Source organism: Triticum urartu, chromosome 4A, assembly GCF_056163025.1.
Source record: "Triticum urartu cultivar PI428250 chromosome 4A, HENAU_Tu73, whole genome shotgun sequence".
NCBI lineage: Eukaryota > Viridiplantae > Streptophyta > Magnoliopsida > Poales > Poaceae > Triticum > Triticum urartu.
In genome coordinates, this window is record NC_141876.1 from 594127707 (window position 1) to 594143178 (window position 15472).

Below are 15472 nucleotides of genomic sequence, written 5' to 3' on the forward strand. Positions count from 1 at the left end.
CCTCCAGATCGAATCTAGCCTTAGTATTATCCTTTGACTTCCCATCTATGCCGAACAATGTACCAAAAAGTGCCTCGGCGATATTCTTCTCAGTGTGCATCACGTCGATGTTGTGTGGGCAAAGGAGGTCTTTGAAGTAAGGCAGATCCCATAAGCATGTTTTGTGAGTCCACGCGTGCTTAGTATTATACCCCTTGAAGTACCCTGGACGTTGTGGATCTGGCTCGAGAGCGTTTAACTGATCCAGGGTCTATTGGCCTGTCAATGCAGGTGGTGCAGAGTTTTTGACAACTCTACCCCTGATGAAGTTCTTCTTGTCTTTCCTGAACTTATGGCGAGGATCCAGGAACTGCCTATGCATGTCGAAGCAAGAAAACTTGCGACCGGCCTGAAGCCAACGAAACTCAAGAGCTCCCTTGCATGTGGGGCACGGGAACCTTCCATGCACACACCAGCCAACGAATAGCGCATACGCCGGCAAGTCATGCGTCGAGTACATGTACCAGACACGCATTATGAAGTTCCGTTTGCTAAAGGCGTCGTATGTCCTGAACCCATTATCCCAGGCTTCTTGCAATTCGTCCTTAAGTGGCTGCATGTACACATTCATATTTTTGCCCGGATAGTTGGGTCCTGGAATTATCAACGTCAGGAAAATGTTCTTTCTTTGCATAATCTGTCCAAGGGGGAGATTGAGTGGAAAGACAAATATGGGCCAACAACTGCATTGGGCTGCCGTCATACCAAACACACTGAACCCATCCGTGCTGATGCCGACTCGAGGATGCCTCGGATCTGCCGCTTTGTCAGCATGTAATTCATCAAACTTTTTCCACGCAACACCATTCGATGTGTGTACCATCATCAGATTCCCATCTGCATCTAGTTCGGTTCTTTTGCCTGTTTTGTGCCATGTCATCTGTCTGGCCGTCTCTTCGACCATGAAAAGACGTTGAAGTCTTGGTACGATTGGCATATACCGAAGAACACTAACGGGGATTTTGGTCTGTGTCTTCTCACCCATACCGTTGTCTACCACAATATACCTGGAAGACTTGCAAATGGGACAATAGTTCAAGTCCGCATAGTCAAGCCTAAATAAGGCACATCCTTTCTCATAGGCATGTATCTTCTCATAGGGCATCTTCAGTGCACGGAGGATTTTGTCCGACTGGTACAGGTTTGTAGGCATTACAAATACTGTCATAATTGCGTCATAGCATTCTCTGCCCAAGTTGAACTGAGCCTTTAGAGCCATTACTTGTGAGATGGCATCCAACTGACAAAGCTCAGTGTGCTCGTGGAGCGGACGTTTCGAAGACTCCAACATTTCATTGAAGGCCTTTGCAGATTCCTCCATCTCCTCGTCTGAATCCCGAGCATCATCATAGCCTTGCACCATGTTTTCCATCCCGGTACCATGCTCGTCGGTGCGACGACGATCCACCTCAGCTCGGTCACGTTGGGCAGACTCACCATGAAATGTCCACACCGTATAATCGGGCGTAAAACCACTCTTCTGCAGGTGTTTGCCCATTTCAGCCTCTGTCTTCTTTTCCCAATTGCCGCACCGGAAACAGGGGCACTAGGTTTTCTTTTGGCCATTTGTAAATGTGGCTTGCACAAACCCCTTAGTTTTTGTGAACCATTCAGCGCTCCATTTGTTCTGACCAGTGTGACCGGTATACATCCAAGCACGGTCACTCATCTTGACTTTCAGAGCTACTGGACACACAACAATTATATATGTAATTCACCATGTATATATTCATTAGTTGATCTACTTTGTCAATTTTATTACGTCCATGCAACCTACACTCTAATAGGTAATGATAGGTCCTAATCCCACCCATGTATGTGTAGATTGGGTTCATTTTCCCATGCTATGCTCCGGATCCGACGCAAAATTTCGGCAGCACCTCCCCGCTCTTCTCCTGATACACGTCTCTGCAATAAACAGAGAGGATGTGTACCCGGAGAACAACAGGGGAGGCACTGACGAAATATATGCGTCGGATCCGGAGCAAAGCATATGGGAAAACGAACCCAATCTACACATACTCGGGCTGTCCATGGATAGTGTTGGACAATTCGAAAGAATCAAGGTTATAAATATGCAAATGCATGCATATTTATAACTATGACGCTTTCGAACGGGAGACACATATTGGTTACGCATACTGATGATTCAAGACACATATATAGCTAGCTATCAAGTTTCATCGGAATAGATCAAATAATTAATGGGGGAGGACGACTTGTCATTTGTGCTCACCCACGAACGAAGGGGCAGAGCTCGTCAAACGCACGGCGAGGTCGTCGAACACCAAACCTCGCAGCGATGAAACAACTGCACATTTAAAACTACACGATCAACACAATTATATATGATGTTTTTCATAACAAAATCGAAAAATATATGACCTAACTAATAATTCACAAATATATGACCCCGTCGGCCTCTGGAAGGCCAAAGAACACCTTTTCGGGAGGTGTCGGTGGTCGGGGTGTCCTGTCGGTGTCGGGGTGCCGTGTCGGGGTCGGGGTGCTGTTTCGGGGTCGGGGTATCGTGTCGATGTCGGGGTAGTGCCGTGTCGGTGTCGGGGTGTTGTTTCGGGGTCGGGGTGTGGTGTCGGGGTCAGGGTGTCGGGTCAGGCTCGGGGTCGGGGTGTCGGGTCAGGCTCGGGGGGTCGGGGTGTCGGGGTCAGGGTCGGGGTGTCGGGGTCGGGGTGTCGGGGTCGGGGTCGGGCTCGGGGTGTCGGGGTCGGGATCTCGGGGTCGGGGTGTCGTGTCGGGGTGCCGGGTCGGGGTCTTTTTTCCTTTTCTTCTTCTTCCTCTTCTTCCTTTTCTTCCTTTTCTTCCTTTTTTTCCTTCTTCTTCTTCTTCTTCCTCCTTTCCTTTTTCCTCTTCTTCTTCTCCTCCTCTCCTGTTTTTTTCTTCTTCTTCTTCCTCTTCTTCTTTTTTCTTCTCCTACTCCTCTTCTTCTTCTCCTCCTCTCCTGTTTTTTTCTTCTTCTTCTTCCTCTTCTTCTTTTTTCTTCTCCCCCTCCTCTTCTTCTTCCTCCTTTCCTTTTTCCTCTTCTTCTTCTCCTCCTCTCCTGTTTTTTTCTTCTTCTTCTTTTTCTTTCCTAAAACTGAACTAAACCTAAAACTAAACCTAAATCTAATCTAAACATAAACCTAAAACTAAAAAAACAGAAAAAAAGGAAAAAACTAAATCTAAACCTAAAACTAAACCTAAAACTAAAACTGAAACTAAATCTAAACTAAACATAAACCTAAAACTAAAAAAACAGAAGAAAAAAAAGGAAAAATAGAGGAGAGGTAGAGCTCACCTGGGCCGGTGGAGGAGGTGGCCGGTGGAGGAGGGGGGCGGGGCGGCCTGGGGCGGCGGCGCCGGGCCCATGGCGGTGGGGCGCGGGGGGGCGGGGGGCCAGGGCGCGGCGGCGCTGAGACGGGGGGCCAGTGGAGGAGGGGGGCGGGGCGGCAGCAGTGGCGACGAGGCGGGGGGCCGGTGGAGGAGGGGGACGGGGCGGCGGCGCCGGGCCCAGGGCGGTGGGGCGCGGGGGGGGGGGGCAGGGCGCGGCGGCGGCGGCGAGTGGTGGTGGCGGCGGCGCGCGTGTGGGAGCAGGGGAGAGAAACAGAGAGAGGGGCGGGGTGGGGCGCGCGCCGTTAGATATGTTAAATCTTTGCCGTCCGCCCCCCTTTGCCGTCCGCTTATTTGCTCTTTGCCGTCTGCTAGCAGACGGCAAAGAGGGGGGCCCGTTAAGTTTTTTTAAGAAGCTCGTCAGTGGGGCCCCTCCCTCTTTGCCGTCTGCTAGCCGACGGCAAAGAATCTTTGCCGTCAGCTAGCCCACGGCAAAGAACTGGCTAATGGCAAAGGCTTTCTTTGCCATCAGCCAGTTCTTTGTCGTCTGCTTTCGGGTAGCTGATGGCAAAGAGCTTCTTTGCCGTCTGCTAGCAGACGGCAAAGAGCTGGCAGATGGCAAAGTAGCTGATTCCAGTAGTGTCTAGCGGATGTTGAGCTCAGACCGGGCGATGTCGGGAAGACCGTCCACGAGAATCCAGGACGGCCACAGCCTTGGGGTCGATCGAGGACCGGCTCGGTGATGTCGACGACGAGCTGGTTGATGGTGAGGGTGATCCGGCCACTACGAGTGGCGTAGCCGTAGCTCACGGTGTCGGGGAAGACCATGGTGAAGATGTGACTGGCGGTAGGAGTGACCACCCAGTCCCACTGGCAACGGTAGAGGTGGTTAACCTCAGCCTCAATCATCTCCGTAGAGGCCACCCCGTCGACCACAGTGACGCCCGCCTGACGGGAGAGGGTGGGAGGTGGGAGGTCGGGGACCTCGAGGTGGAAGAATCCCATCCCCTCGATACCGTGGCCGTACATCATGAGCTCCGACATCACCGATAGATCCGGGCACAGGAGGGCGGGATGCCCGGGGTCCTTGCAGAGGTAGAAGCACTAGGGGTTGACGTAGTTGACTTGCGAGTGGCCCGCCACCCCACAATTGAAGCAAGGGGGCGAGAAAGGTTGGAGATGGGGCTCGGGTGGAGGAGATGCCCGGGGCCGACGGGAGGAGTGTGGCCGGGTTGCCACGGCCCTGGCCGCGGCGCTTCTTCTTCTTGGCGGGGCCTTGGCGGCCGCGGGAAGGGGTGCTGCCCGGGATGGCCGCAAAGGCAGGAGACGAGGGGCCGGTGGCATCGGGCGGCACGTACTTTCGTGCAGCAGGGGCGGACACAGGAGCTTGGACACGGGGAGACGGGGGCGCACTGCCTGAGACGGGGAAGGTCTACGGCCACGTCACGGGGCCGGGGAAGGCAAGCGCCGACGAGACCTCCAGTCCCCAGATGTCGCCGGGTGGGGGGAGCGGGACCGGCCCCGGGCATCGCAGTGGGCCAGGGAGCGGTGATCATCACGACGGCCCTCGCGGAGTTTCCGCAGCTCACGCCGGAGCTCTTCCTCCCTGTGGAGGGCATCGGGAGAGGGACGGGACGCCTCACGCCGACCCTCGTCGCGGCGCTTGGGCCGAGTGATACGTCTCCAACGTATCTATAATTTTTGATTGCTCCATGCTATATTATCTACTGTTTTGTACATTATTGGGCTTTATTATCCACTTTTATATTATTTTGGGACTAACCTATTAACCGGAGGCCTAGCCCAGAATTGCTGTTTTTTGCCTGTTTTAGGGTTTCGAAGAAAAGGAATATCAAACGGAGTCCAAATGGAATGAAACCTTCGGGAACGTGATTTTCTCATCGAATACAACTGAGGAGACTTGGACCCTACGTCAAGACACGTAACAGGAGGGCACGAGGTAGGGGGCGCGCCCACCCCCACCAGGCGCGCCCTCCACCCTCGTGGGCCCCCTGTTGCTCCACCGACGTACTTCTTCCTTCTATATATACCCAGGTACCCCCAAACGATCAGATACGGAGCCAAAAACCTAATTCCACCGCCGCAACTTTCTGTATCCACGAGATCTCATCTTGGGGCCTGTTCCGGAGCTCCGTCGGAGGGGGCATCGATCACGGAGGGCTTCTACATCAACACCATAGCTTCTCCGATGAAGTGTGAGTAGTTTACCTCAGACCTACGGGTCCATAGTTAGTAGCTAGATGGCTTCTTCTCTCTTTTTGGATCTCAATACAATGTTCTCCCCCTCGCTTGTGGAGATCTATTCGATGTAATCTTCTTTTTGCGATGTGTTTGTTGAGACCGATGAATTGTGGGTTTATGATCAAGTCTATCTATGAATAATATTTGAATCTTCTCTGAATTCTTTTATGTATGATTGGTTATCTTTGCAAGTCTCTTCGAATTATCAGTTTGGTTTGGCCTACTAGATTGATCTTTCTTGCAATGGGAGAAGTGCTTAGCTTTGGGTTCAATCTTGCTTTGTCCTTTCCCAGTGACAGTAAGGGCAGCAAGGCACGTATTGTATTGTTGCCATCGAGGATAACAAGATGGGGTTTTATTCATATTGCATGAGTCTATCCCTCTACATCATGTCATCTTGCTTAAGGCGTTACTCTGTTTTTAACTTAATACTCTAGATGCATGCTAGATAGCTGTCGATGAGTGGAGTAATAGTAATAGATGCAGGCAGGAGTCGGGTCTACTTGTCTCGGACGTGATGCCTATATACATGATCATACCTAGATATTCTCATAACTATGCTCAATTCTGTCAATTGCTCAAGAGTAATTTGTTCACCCACCGTAGAATACTTATGCTCTTGAGAGAAGCCACTAGTGAAACCTATGGCCCCCGGGTCTATCTTTATCATATTAATCTCCTACTACTTAGTTATTTACTTTGCTATTTACTTGCCTTTATTTTACTTTGCATCTTTTATCATAAAAATACCAAAAATATTATCTTATCATATCTATCAGATCTCACTCTCGTAAGTGGCCCTATAGGGATTGACAACCCCTATTTGCGTTGGTCGCGAGGATTTATTTGTTTTGTGCAGGTACGAGGGACTCGCGCGTAGCCTCCTACTGGATTGATACCTTGGTTCTCAAAACTGAGGGAAATACTTACGCTACTTTGCTGCATCATCCCTTCCTCTTCGGGGAAAACCAACGCAGTGCTAAAAGAGGTAGCACCGAGCCGCGCTGTCATCCCACTCGCGAGGCATAGCCTGTCGCAGCGAGGGAGGAGGGGGTGTCAGCAGAGGTTGGTCGGGAGGGAGGGGACGGTGAGGTGTCCGACAGAGTTGCAGTGGAAGAGCGAACATGGTCGAGTGAGGCGGCTGGGGGGGGGGGGATGACGCGGACGGGAGGCCACCCGTTAGCCAGATCGAGGCTACCAGTGTCCCGGCCCTAGGGCACGAAGGCAGCCCAACCGGGGCGACGTGGGCCCAGCAGGGGGAAGCAGCAGCTGGGCCGGGCCGCGGCCCAGGAGGCCCTCGCAGGTGAAGCCTGGTCCAGCGAGCGGTGGGGAGCCGCGACCTGTAGGGTTTCCCCCTGAGGTGCACGATTCGCCGCTGCCGCTGCCGGAGATGGCCAGCCAGGGTCGTCGCAGGGGAAGGGGAGCTCGGAAGCAGAGCGGGGAGGACCTGAAGGCGGCTATGAATGGACGGAAGGGCGAGACGCGAACAAACGGTGCCACTGGGGACAGGCTACGGCGAGCCGCCAGCGGAGCCGAGGACATTACCGGACACCCGCTAGCCACCGGCCGGCGCCACGACGAGCGGGCGTAGCCCTGGTCGGAGCGGCCAACACCCCCCTAGGACCGCAACCGTCGGCGGCGCGCCCCTCCCTCCCGCAAGGCCGCACCTTGCATCCCACTCGCCCGAGACGAGCTCGAGGGCGGCGTCGGCACCCGCAGCAGTCGCGAGCCGGCAGCAGAACCCCGCATGCGGGGGGCTGAGCAGAGCGACGGGGAGCGGCGGGATGGGGAGAGGGGCAGCCGGCAGGAGAGGGCAGCGGCTCCTCGTCAGCGAGGTCCGCCCAGCGGACGCGAGGGGCAGGGGCGGGGCCGGCGAAGGGGGCAGTGGCCCGAGCGCAACGCATGGCGCCGGCGGAGCGGGAGGGGGCACGGTCACCGGGGCGTCCCCGGAGCTAGGGGAGGCAGCGGGGGCGACAACCAGCGCGCGCGCGGGGGGGGGGGGGGGGGGGGGGGCGTCACCAACGCCAGAGCCAGAGCACGCGGGAGCCACGTTTAGGGCCTAGACAGAATACACACTGCTGCTGCTTCCATTTCTGATACTGCATAGGGGGAACTCAATGTTCAGCTGCCACATTACTTGCAAAATACTTGAGAGCAAAATGAGTATATATGATTCATGTGCATAGTGAGAGACGGCACCTGCGGTCCATGTCTGCGTGGTTTGTGACATCGCTGAAGTTGCTGTTCACGCAGCCACGTACGGCGGCGGGGCTGGTCCAGGGAGGACGACGATCGTAAGGTTCGACTCTGGAATTCCTAATGCGTTGATGTGATGCCATGACATTATGGAACTTGATATATCTTCCATTCCAGGCTAAATGGTGACGCAACTTCTCCAGCTCCTTTGATTGTCTTTTATACGTTTCAGTCGGATTTAGAGTATGGGTCATCTTCAAGGTGCTGGCTGGCATTGTTACAGTAGTTCAGTGGCTGAACCGGACCTACCACTGACTGGCAATTTCGTTTTGGAAAAGCATTTCCATCTACTATTGGATAGCTATGTCAGTAGAGAAACATCAATGGGTTAAGTGAGGATATCTTTCCCGCCAATCCTGTGCGCCAATCCGCATAGTCGTAAATGAGCTTGAGCAGTGAAAAAGAAGTTTTCTAAATGTGAAAAATAATCAGGAAAAAATAGACATGTAAAATGTTTAGGTAGCATGCATGGGCTTGCATTTTTTTATACAAAAAAAAAGATCATTATTGCGACCGTGTATCTAAAGTTTTAATGTTTGAAAATTTAGGAAAGTATTGAGTTTTTTTATCGATGGAGAAAACCTATGAATACCCATATAAATGATTCAAGAAAATACATGTGTAATTTTTACATTTTTGGAAGTTTTTAAATTTTATTTTTAGTTTAAATTTGTCCCGGGAACCAATCCACTCTGCTATCTCTAGTGACATGGTAATTCTTGCATTTTTTTTATTAAGAAGAGCACCATCACGACCTATGTAGAAGTCAAGTTTTAATGTTTGAAAATTTAGGGAAGTATTTAGTTTTTTTTGGAGAAACAAATCTATGAATACCCATATAAATGATTCAACAAAATACATTTGTAATTTTTTATGAAGTTTTTAATATTTATTTTGAAGTTAAAGTTTGTCCCGAGAACCTTTCCTCTTTGCTTGGTCTAGTCACATGTTAATTCTTCCATTTTGTTTTCATTACACAAAGCACCATTGCAACCTATATATGTAGAACTCAAGTTTTAATGGCTAAGATTTTAGAAAGTATTCTGTTTGCTTTTTAGGGAGATTTTTATACGAATATGTAGTGTCCATAAATGATTGAAACGATTACATCTGTAAACTTTTACATTTAGTATTTATAAGTTATTGTAGTATTTACTTGAAGTTACTATTTTCCTTGAGAACCTTTCCTCCACTCTGGTGACATGGTAGTTTCTTAATGCATTCCAATTACAGTAAGAATGTGCACTAGCGTTGGAGTAAAAATGCAAGCGGTGAGGCTATTTCTGTGAAGTGAAAGATCAAAACATTCTCTCCAACAATCGCAAGGTTAAAGAGGAGCCTGAAATATCAGACGGTCCACATTGAATGTTGTATATGTAATTGGCGTTTTCTTATGCTGACCTTAATTATGATATATGAGTTGAGTTTTTTCTTGCACTTAGCCATGAGTGTCTCGAAGGTATATGGGTTTGTATAGTGTGTAGTATTTATGCAATGTGTTTGAGCCTGAGGTCCTAGGACAGTATGATTAACCAGTTGTTAGCCTCAAGGTTTTTGACATTTTGCAAGCTATATGTCATATTAGTAGATTTGTATTTAAAAACAGTTTTTTATTATACATATTGTGTTACATAATTCATATTTTGTTTATCTTCCTACCTATGTTGAGAGAGGATTAATGAAGGTTGCTGAGGAAAGGATGACACCACTCACATCTGCCACCAACTTTAGAGTCGATTTCATATTAAATCATTGACCAATGGGAGGATGCTTTGAGATTAGTCAATGTGTTCTCAATGTGATGGTGCTTTGGAAGTGTTTTTAGGTTTTCTTTTTGACGAAGGGTGGAAGGGGGTCTAACTTATTAAGGGAAACGCTTGTGCCTAGCCGACCGGCTGATCTTCACCCGGTCACGCGCGAGCCATGTGATCGAGGCGCATCATACATCTTGCGCACCTCCCTGCCCCCACCTTATCTTGTTTCTTCCTCTACCTTCTTCCTCCAGATCCCCTTCTCTCTTTCTCTCTCAACCGCATCCAGGCACGGTGGTGGCCACGCTCCTCGCCTTCCTCCTCCAGATCCTGCCGCCGGCTAGCTCCTATCCCGCGTAGGTCCCTACCTCCAACCTCAGCGCCCACGCGCACTTCTTCCGCTGCCCCTGGCCGCAGATTCCTTCCGCCCCGGCGAGCCGGAGTTGGAAGTCACCTAGTACTCGCCCTAACTTAAACCAGGGCCCAATTATTTTGTTCATTCTCTCAAAGCCCAAAGCCGACACACACCCACTTTCCCCCGAACCCCATGGAGGCACGGACAAGCTCGCCGGCGGCCGCCGCCGCACCGCTTCCCCCGCTTCCCATGGGCTACACATCTAAATCTAAACAGTGATCATTGTGTTTATTGCTAGAGTTTGGGCTTGTACATTTAGTCAAGTGGCACCATTAAAAAGTAATTTGCTTACCAGTAAGCATACACTTGAGGAACAATATAGTTGTATCCTGGCACCGGTTTATAATTGTTCTTCCATCTTGTTCTGTTGTGGTATATTGGATAATATAATCTCACTGAATCACGAGAGTTGATAAATTAAGGAACCAAAGTGACCAATAGTCTACATTTTGTTCGTGTTGCATAATAGAACAATAACCAATTAGCGAGTCAATGCTGAACTCTTTTCTCTTTCAGTTTAAGAAACTGGACTGTAATGTGTGGACTCTGGATATTGCCTTGTCAATTGCTCGAGCTTCAAGCTATGTTGGAATTTAGGGTGGTTACTTACTTTCTTATTTCTCTGGTCTGCATTCTTTGTTCTGAACTGTAGAAAATATGGGTTCATTCTGGTATTCTTTCGCTTTCATGTGCATACAAAACATAGATATAAATTACGAATGGGCCCACACAAAAACAAATTCTAAAATGCTTCTTGGTTAAGTAAATCACTGAATACCGTTATCCTTTGTTTAATTTGAGGTAGATTAGATGTCTTGATGAATATTTAATTCTTGATTTCTTGCAGTACATGTCATTTCTTAATTGTTCTTTGACTACTTGTAGCAAAAGCTAGTATTTTCTGCAAGGTGAGATATTTAATAAGTGTTTCATTTATGTTTCACCACCTCTTATCAGTTATTTTCTTGTCCATGTTTTTCAATAGTTATTGACTTATATTCTTCTCGTAGTAATTACCATTGGTGGTGCAAATGATCAAGTTGAACTGCTGAACAACAGTTGAGATGATTGTGCTGTTACATCTGCTGGTATGCTTTGTTGGTTGAAGAGGTGATACGACATCCTCTGTTACTATTATCTATTGTTTCGTTTGCAAGCACTGGATCAATATTCTCTGTAGTGGTAAAAAAAAATCCAGTGCTATGCACAATACAGCTGGAACCTTGAATAATGTGCATTATCGCCTACTTTAACCTTGTTCGCTTTTTCTCTTGGAGCTGGGAAACACTCCTCGATCTGCACAGTTTATAGTTCATTATGCTGACAAGCTACCACAATGCAGTTTATCATATCAACAATTTTATATCATTTCTTTGATATCCTTTTGTCGTATAGTTGCATCAGTCTTCAGTCATGAGCTGGAGTCTTTGCATTTTAGAGAACACAATGACTGGAAGGTTTCAGTTCAATCTTCAGATATGAACTCATGCTCTCATTGTCACTAATCATCACCTTGAGCCAAAAGTATTTCGGTATTACTAGAAATCTTGCTAGTACAGTCTACTACTTGTTCTCTCTCTGTTGAGATGTGCAAAGAGACGAGAGAACAAGCTTAACTGGTAGAAACTGTTTTGCTAGTGCAGTTTGAACAGATATCGTTTTCTCTATATATTTGCCCCTTGTGATTGTGAGTAGCCAAAGTCGGTTCCGCTGATGAGATTGCTGCTGTGCAGGTTTCGGTCGGGCGGCAAATGTAGCTGTAAATGAAGTACTACTCCTTGAGAAATGTGTCGCTCGCTTGCAGAACGTGAGGAATTAATCGCATGATGTTGACCAACTGCAACGGTGGTTGGTAAAATATGTAGATCATCCTGTGAAATATTGCTGATGACAAGAGCCTGTTCAGGTTTGATTGGCCTCTGGTTGTCCATTTGTGGCTTTAATAATGCTCTGCACTCTACTGATCATTGATTCCCGTATCCTCCTCACTGTGAAAATAACCCTTTCACAACTAAAAGATGTATGTGAAGCCCTGGCATTCTTACTTGTATGTACTTCACATTTTTACTCTTCATCCAGACGCACATCCAGCCACTTGCTTGTATCATAACTAATATGAATGAACTAGTTTATTTGTACAGGGGATACATCAATTTCTTGTTGTTCAGTTGGGCTATACATTTAGATCTAAACACTGAGCAACTGAGCATTATGTTTATTGCTAGAGTTTGGGCTTGTACATTTAGTCATGTGTCACCGTTAAAAGGTGATATGTTTACCAGTAAACATGCACTTGAGGAACAATATAGTTGTATGGTTGATTGATTGTATCCTGGCACAAATTTATAATTATTCTGTCCCTATTGCCTTGTTGTGGTATTGGATAATATAATCTCACTGGCTCATGAGAGTTGATAAATTGAGGAACTAAAGTGACCAAAAGTCTGCCTTTCTGTTTTGCATAATATACAACAACCAATCAGCGAGTCAATGCTGGACTCTTTTCTGTTTCACTTTAAGCAAGTGAACTCTAATTTATGGACTCTGGATGTTTCCTTCTCGTTTGCTTGAGCTTTGTGTTATGTTGGGAACTTGGGATTTAGAGTGGTTACTTAGTTTGTTGATTCTCTGACCCGCATTCTTGATTCTGAAGTGTAGGAAAAGTTGTTCACTCTGGTATGCCTGCATACTAAACTTCAATAGATATTAATGCACTATTCTTTTGCTGGACTTGTAACAATGAATGGGTTCACACCAAAACAATTCTAAAAATGCTTCCTGGTTAAGTAAACTACTGAATACCGTATTCTTCGTTTTGATGCAGATGATGTACACTGTCTTGATGAATTATTTAAATCTTGCAATACATGTCATTTCTTAGTTCTTCCTTGTAGCAAAAGCTAGTATTTTGTGCAAGGTGAGATTTATAACAATCGCTTCGGTTAAGTGTCTCCACCTTTTATCAGTTGTTTTCTTGCCCATTATTGTCACTAGTTTATTAACTCATTCTTCTCATAGGAATTGCCATTGATGGTGGAAAAGATCAAGCTTAACTATTGAACAGCAGTTGAGATGACTGTGCTGTTACATCTGCTGCTACGCTTTGTTGGTTGAAGAGGTGATATGACATCCTGTGTTATTATGTGTCTATTCTTCTGTTTGCAAGCCATGGATCGATATTCTCTGCAGCGGTAAAGAAAATCTATTTCTACGCACAATACATCTAGAACCTTGAATAATGTGACTATATCGCCTAGTTTGACTTTATTCGCCTTTTCTCTTGGAGCTGTGAGACACTCCTCCTGGATCTGCACAGTTTGTAGTTCATTATGCTGATGTGCTACCACAATGCAGTTTATCATATCATACAGTTTTATATCATTTCTTTGATATCCTTTTGTTGTATAGTTGCATCAGTCACGATCTGGAGTCTTTGTATTTGAGAAAACACAATGACAGGAAGGTTTCAGTTCAATCTTCAGATATGAACTCATGCTCTCACTGTGTGGGTTCAATAAATCTCACTAGAAATCAAATGTTCTCTTGTCTCTTTGCAAACAGAGTACTACTCCTTGACAGATGGGTCGTTAACTTGCTAATTTCAGGAATTAATCGTGTGATGTTGACCAACAGCAATAGTGCTTGCTAAAATGTACTTCATCCTGTGAAAATACTGTTGATGAGAAGAGCCTGTTCAAGTTTTACTGCCCTTTGCTTGTGCATTTGTGCCTCGATGATGCGCTGCAGCACATCCGTGTAGAAGGGATCTGTTAGGTTTTTTTTTCTTGGTTTTTACAAGGTGTTATGCTTTCTTCAGAGACCCCTATGGCTTGTGTGTGTACTTGTCACTATGATGCCCAGAGAAAAACTGTCACATTATGTTCTTTTCTTTTGGTAATTAACTAACACTATGTTCTGTAATGCATGGAGTTCAACTCTGGTAGTGTGATGGGCATGGCAGCTGCCATCGTCTTTGCGACGAAGTGCTTTTACTCTGTGCAAACGTAATTTCTAGCTTCAGGATTTCAGATGAGTATGCTTTTTCCCTGGCATGGAGAAGAAAGCAAAAATCTTCAAACAATCTCCAGGTTTTAGAATTGTGAACCACATGAAGCCTTTTTTTTAAAAAAAGGAGGTGCGTGCTGGCAATGGCAGCAATGGTTCGATCCAGCGCCAGCAGGCGTCGCCAGAGGTGCGGAAGGGCGGCGGCAGACCAGATCCAGTGACGACTGCTACAGAGGGTCCGGATCCATGGCTGAGCAAGGCAGCGGCGCGGGGCTGCTCTTCGTAGCCAAGGCAATGAACTCCTGGTCGTTCATGGCGACGACCTACACGGGCAAGGACATGGGAGGGTTTGTCAAACCAGAGGGAGAGAGAGGGAAAAAAAGAAAAATGAGGGAGAGAGGAAGGGGATGGAGGTAGCAGCGGGGTTGGTCGCTGGTGGTGAGGTGCTCCGTCGTGGTGGCATAGAGGCGAGGGGGAAGACGGGCGAGCTCCTGGATGCCAGCGACGCGACGAGGTGAATTCGTTGGCCGCCATGGAGGAGGAGGTGTGCTTGCGCAGGAGCACCATCGGAGAGCCTATGGAGAAAGGGGGGAGAGTGAGGGAGAGAGGAGGGATTCGGCCGAGGATATGGGGAGTTCACCTACCTTGTACTTAGTAGTAGCGAAGGGTATAAACCCGCGCTACTACTATTAACTTAGTAGTAGCGGGTGGCATAAACCTGCGTTACTAGTAAGTAGCAGTAGCGAGGGTTATAAACCCGCGCTACTAGTAAGCGTCTACCTATAAGCTTTTCCCTAGTAGTGTTCATGGGTTGCTCTGCACGGTGGAGATGAGCACTGTGGCCGAAACGGAGGCAATTCTTGCAGCGGATAGGATCCCTGCATGAGAGTGCTCGATGATCTCGACACAGGCACCGATAGCATATGCCTCTAAGACACGCCGGAGGAGGCGGCGACACATTGATGGAAGGGAGCGATGGAAAGTTGTGGGAGGGGGCGAGCGGCGCCCCTTCGAGACTGTCTCCAGCCCGCAAGCTCATACTCGAGAACGACAACCGCCTCATCGTGATGGAAGCATCCACGCCAATCCCCCAACCCGGGTGCACGAGCGGGATGAACCGGCCGCCTCCAGCAATGCCGCGCAGTGCAGGAGTAGTGAGTGTATGAGGTTGGTCGCCGGGTAGGCAGGAGCGCCCAACAAGCGACGGAGCAACGAGATCCAGATATGCTTGAGGAAGAGCCTTCCTCCCTCCTATGGTCGGGGCTGACCTGCGGGAAGCAAGGACAGTCGCCGTCAGTGCGGCAACGGTGAGCGGTGGTGCGGGAGGGTCCATGGGCCCAGGCTCGGTGGGGAGAAAGCGTGATGGTGACAGATGCGAGTTCTGGGACATAGCCGGTCGAAGGAGGGATGGAGCCGC

At 48.2% G+C, this 15472-nt stretch overlaps 1 protein-coding gene and 1 long non-coding RNA gene across 3 annotated transcripts in view; both read left to right on the forward strand.

Moving 5' to 3' along the window:
* Nucleotides 1-15472, forward strand: part of LOC147976973 (uncharacterized) — a 70419-nt gene that overhangs the window by 51210 nt on the left and 3737 nt on the right. The gene's annotated exons all lie outside the window — the stretch shown is intronic.
* Nucleotides 9836-13934, forward strand: LOC147976974 (uncharacterized). Of its 2 annotated transcripts, none has more exons than XR_015601754.1 (4): nucleotides 9836-9991; nucleotides 11061-11160; nucleotides 11784-12070; nucleotides 13069-13934. It is a non-coding gene; the product is annotated as an uncharacterized LOC147976974 (long non-coding RNA). The 2 variants fall into 2 exon arrangements; XR_015601753.1 differs by having other exon boundaries at nucleotides 11784-11956.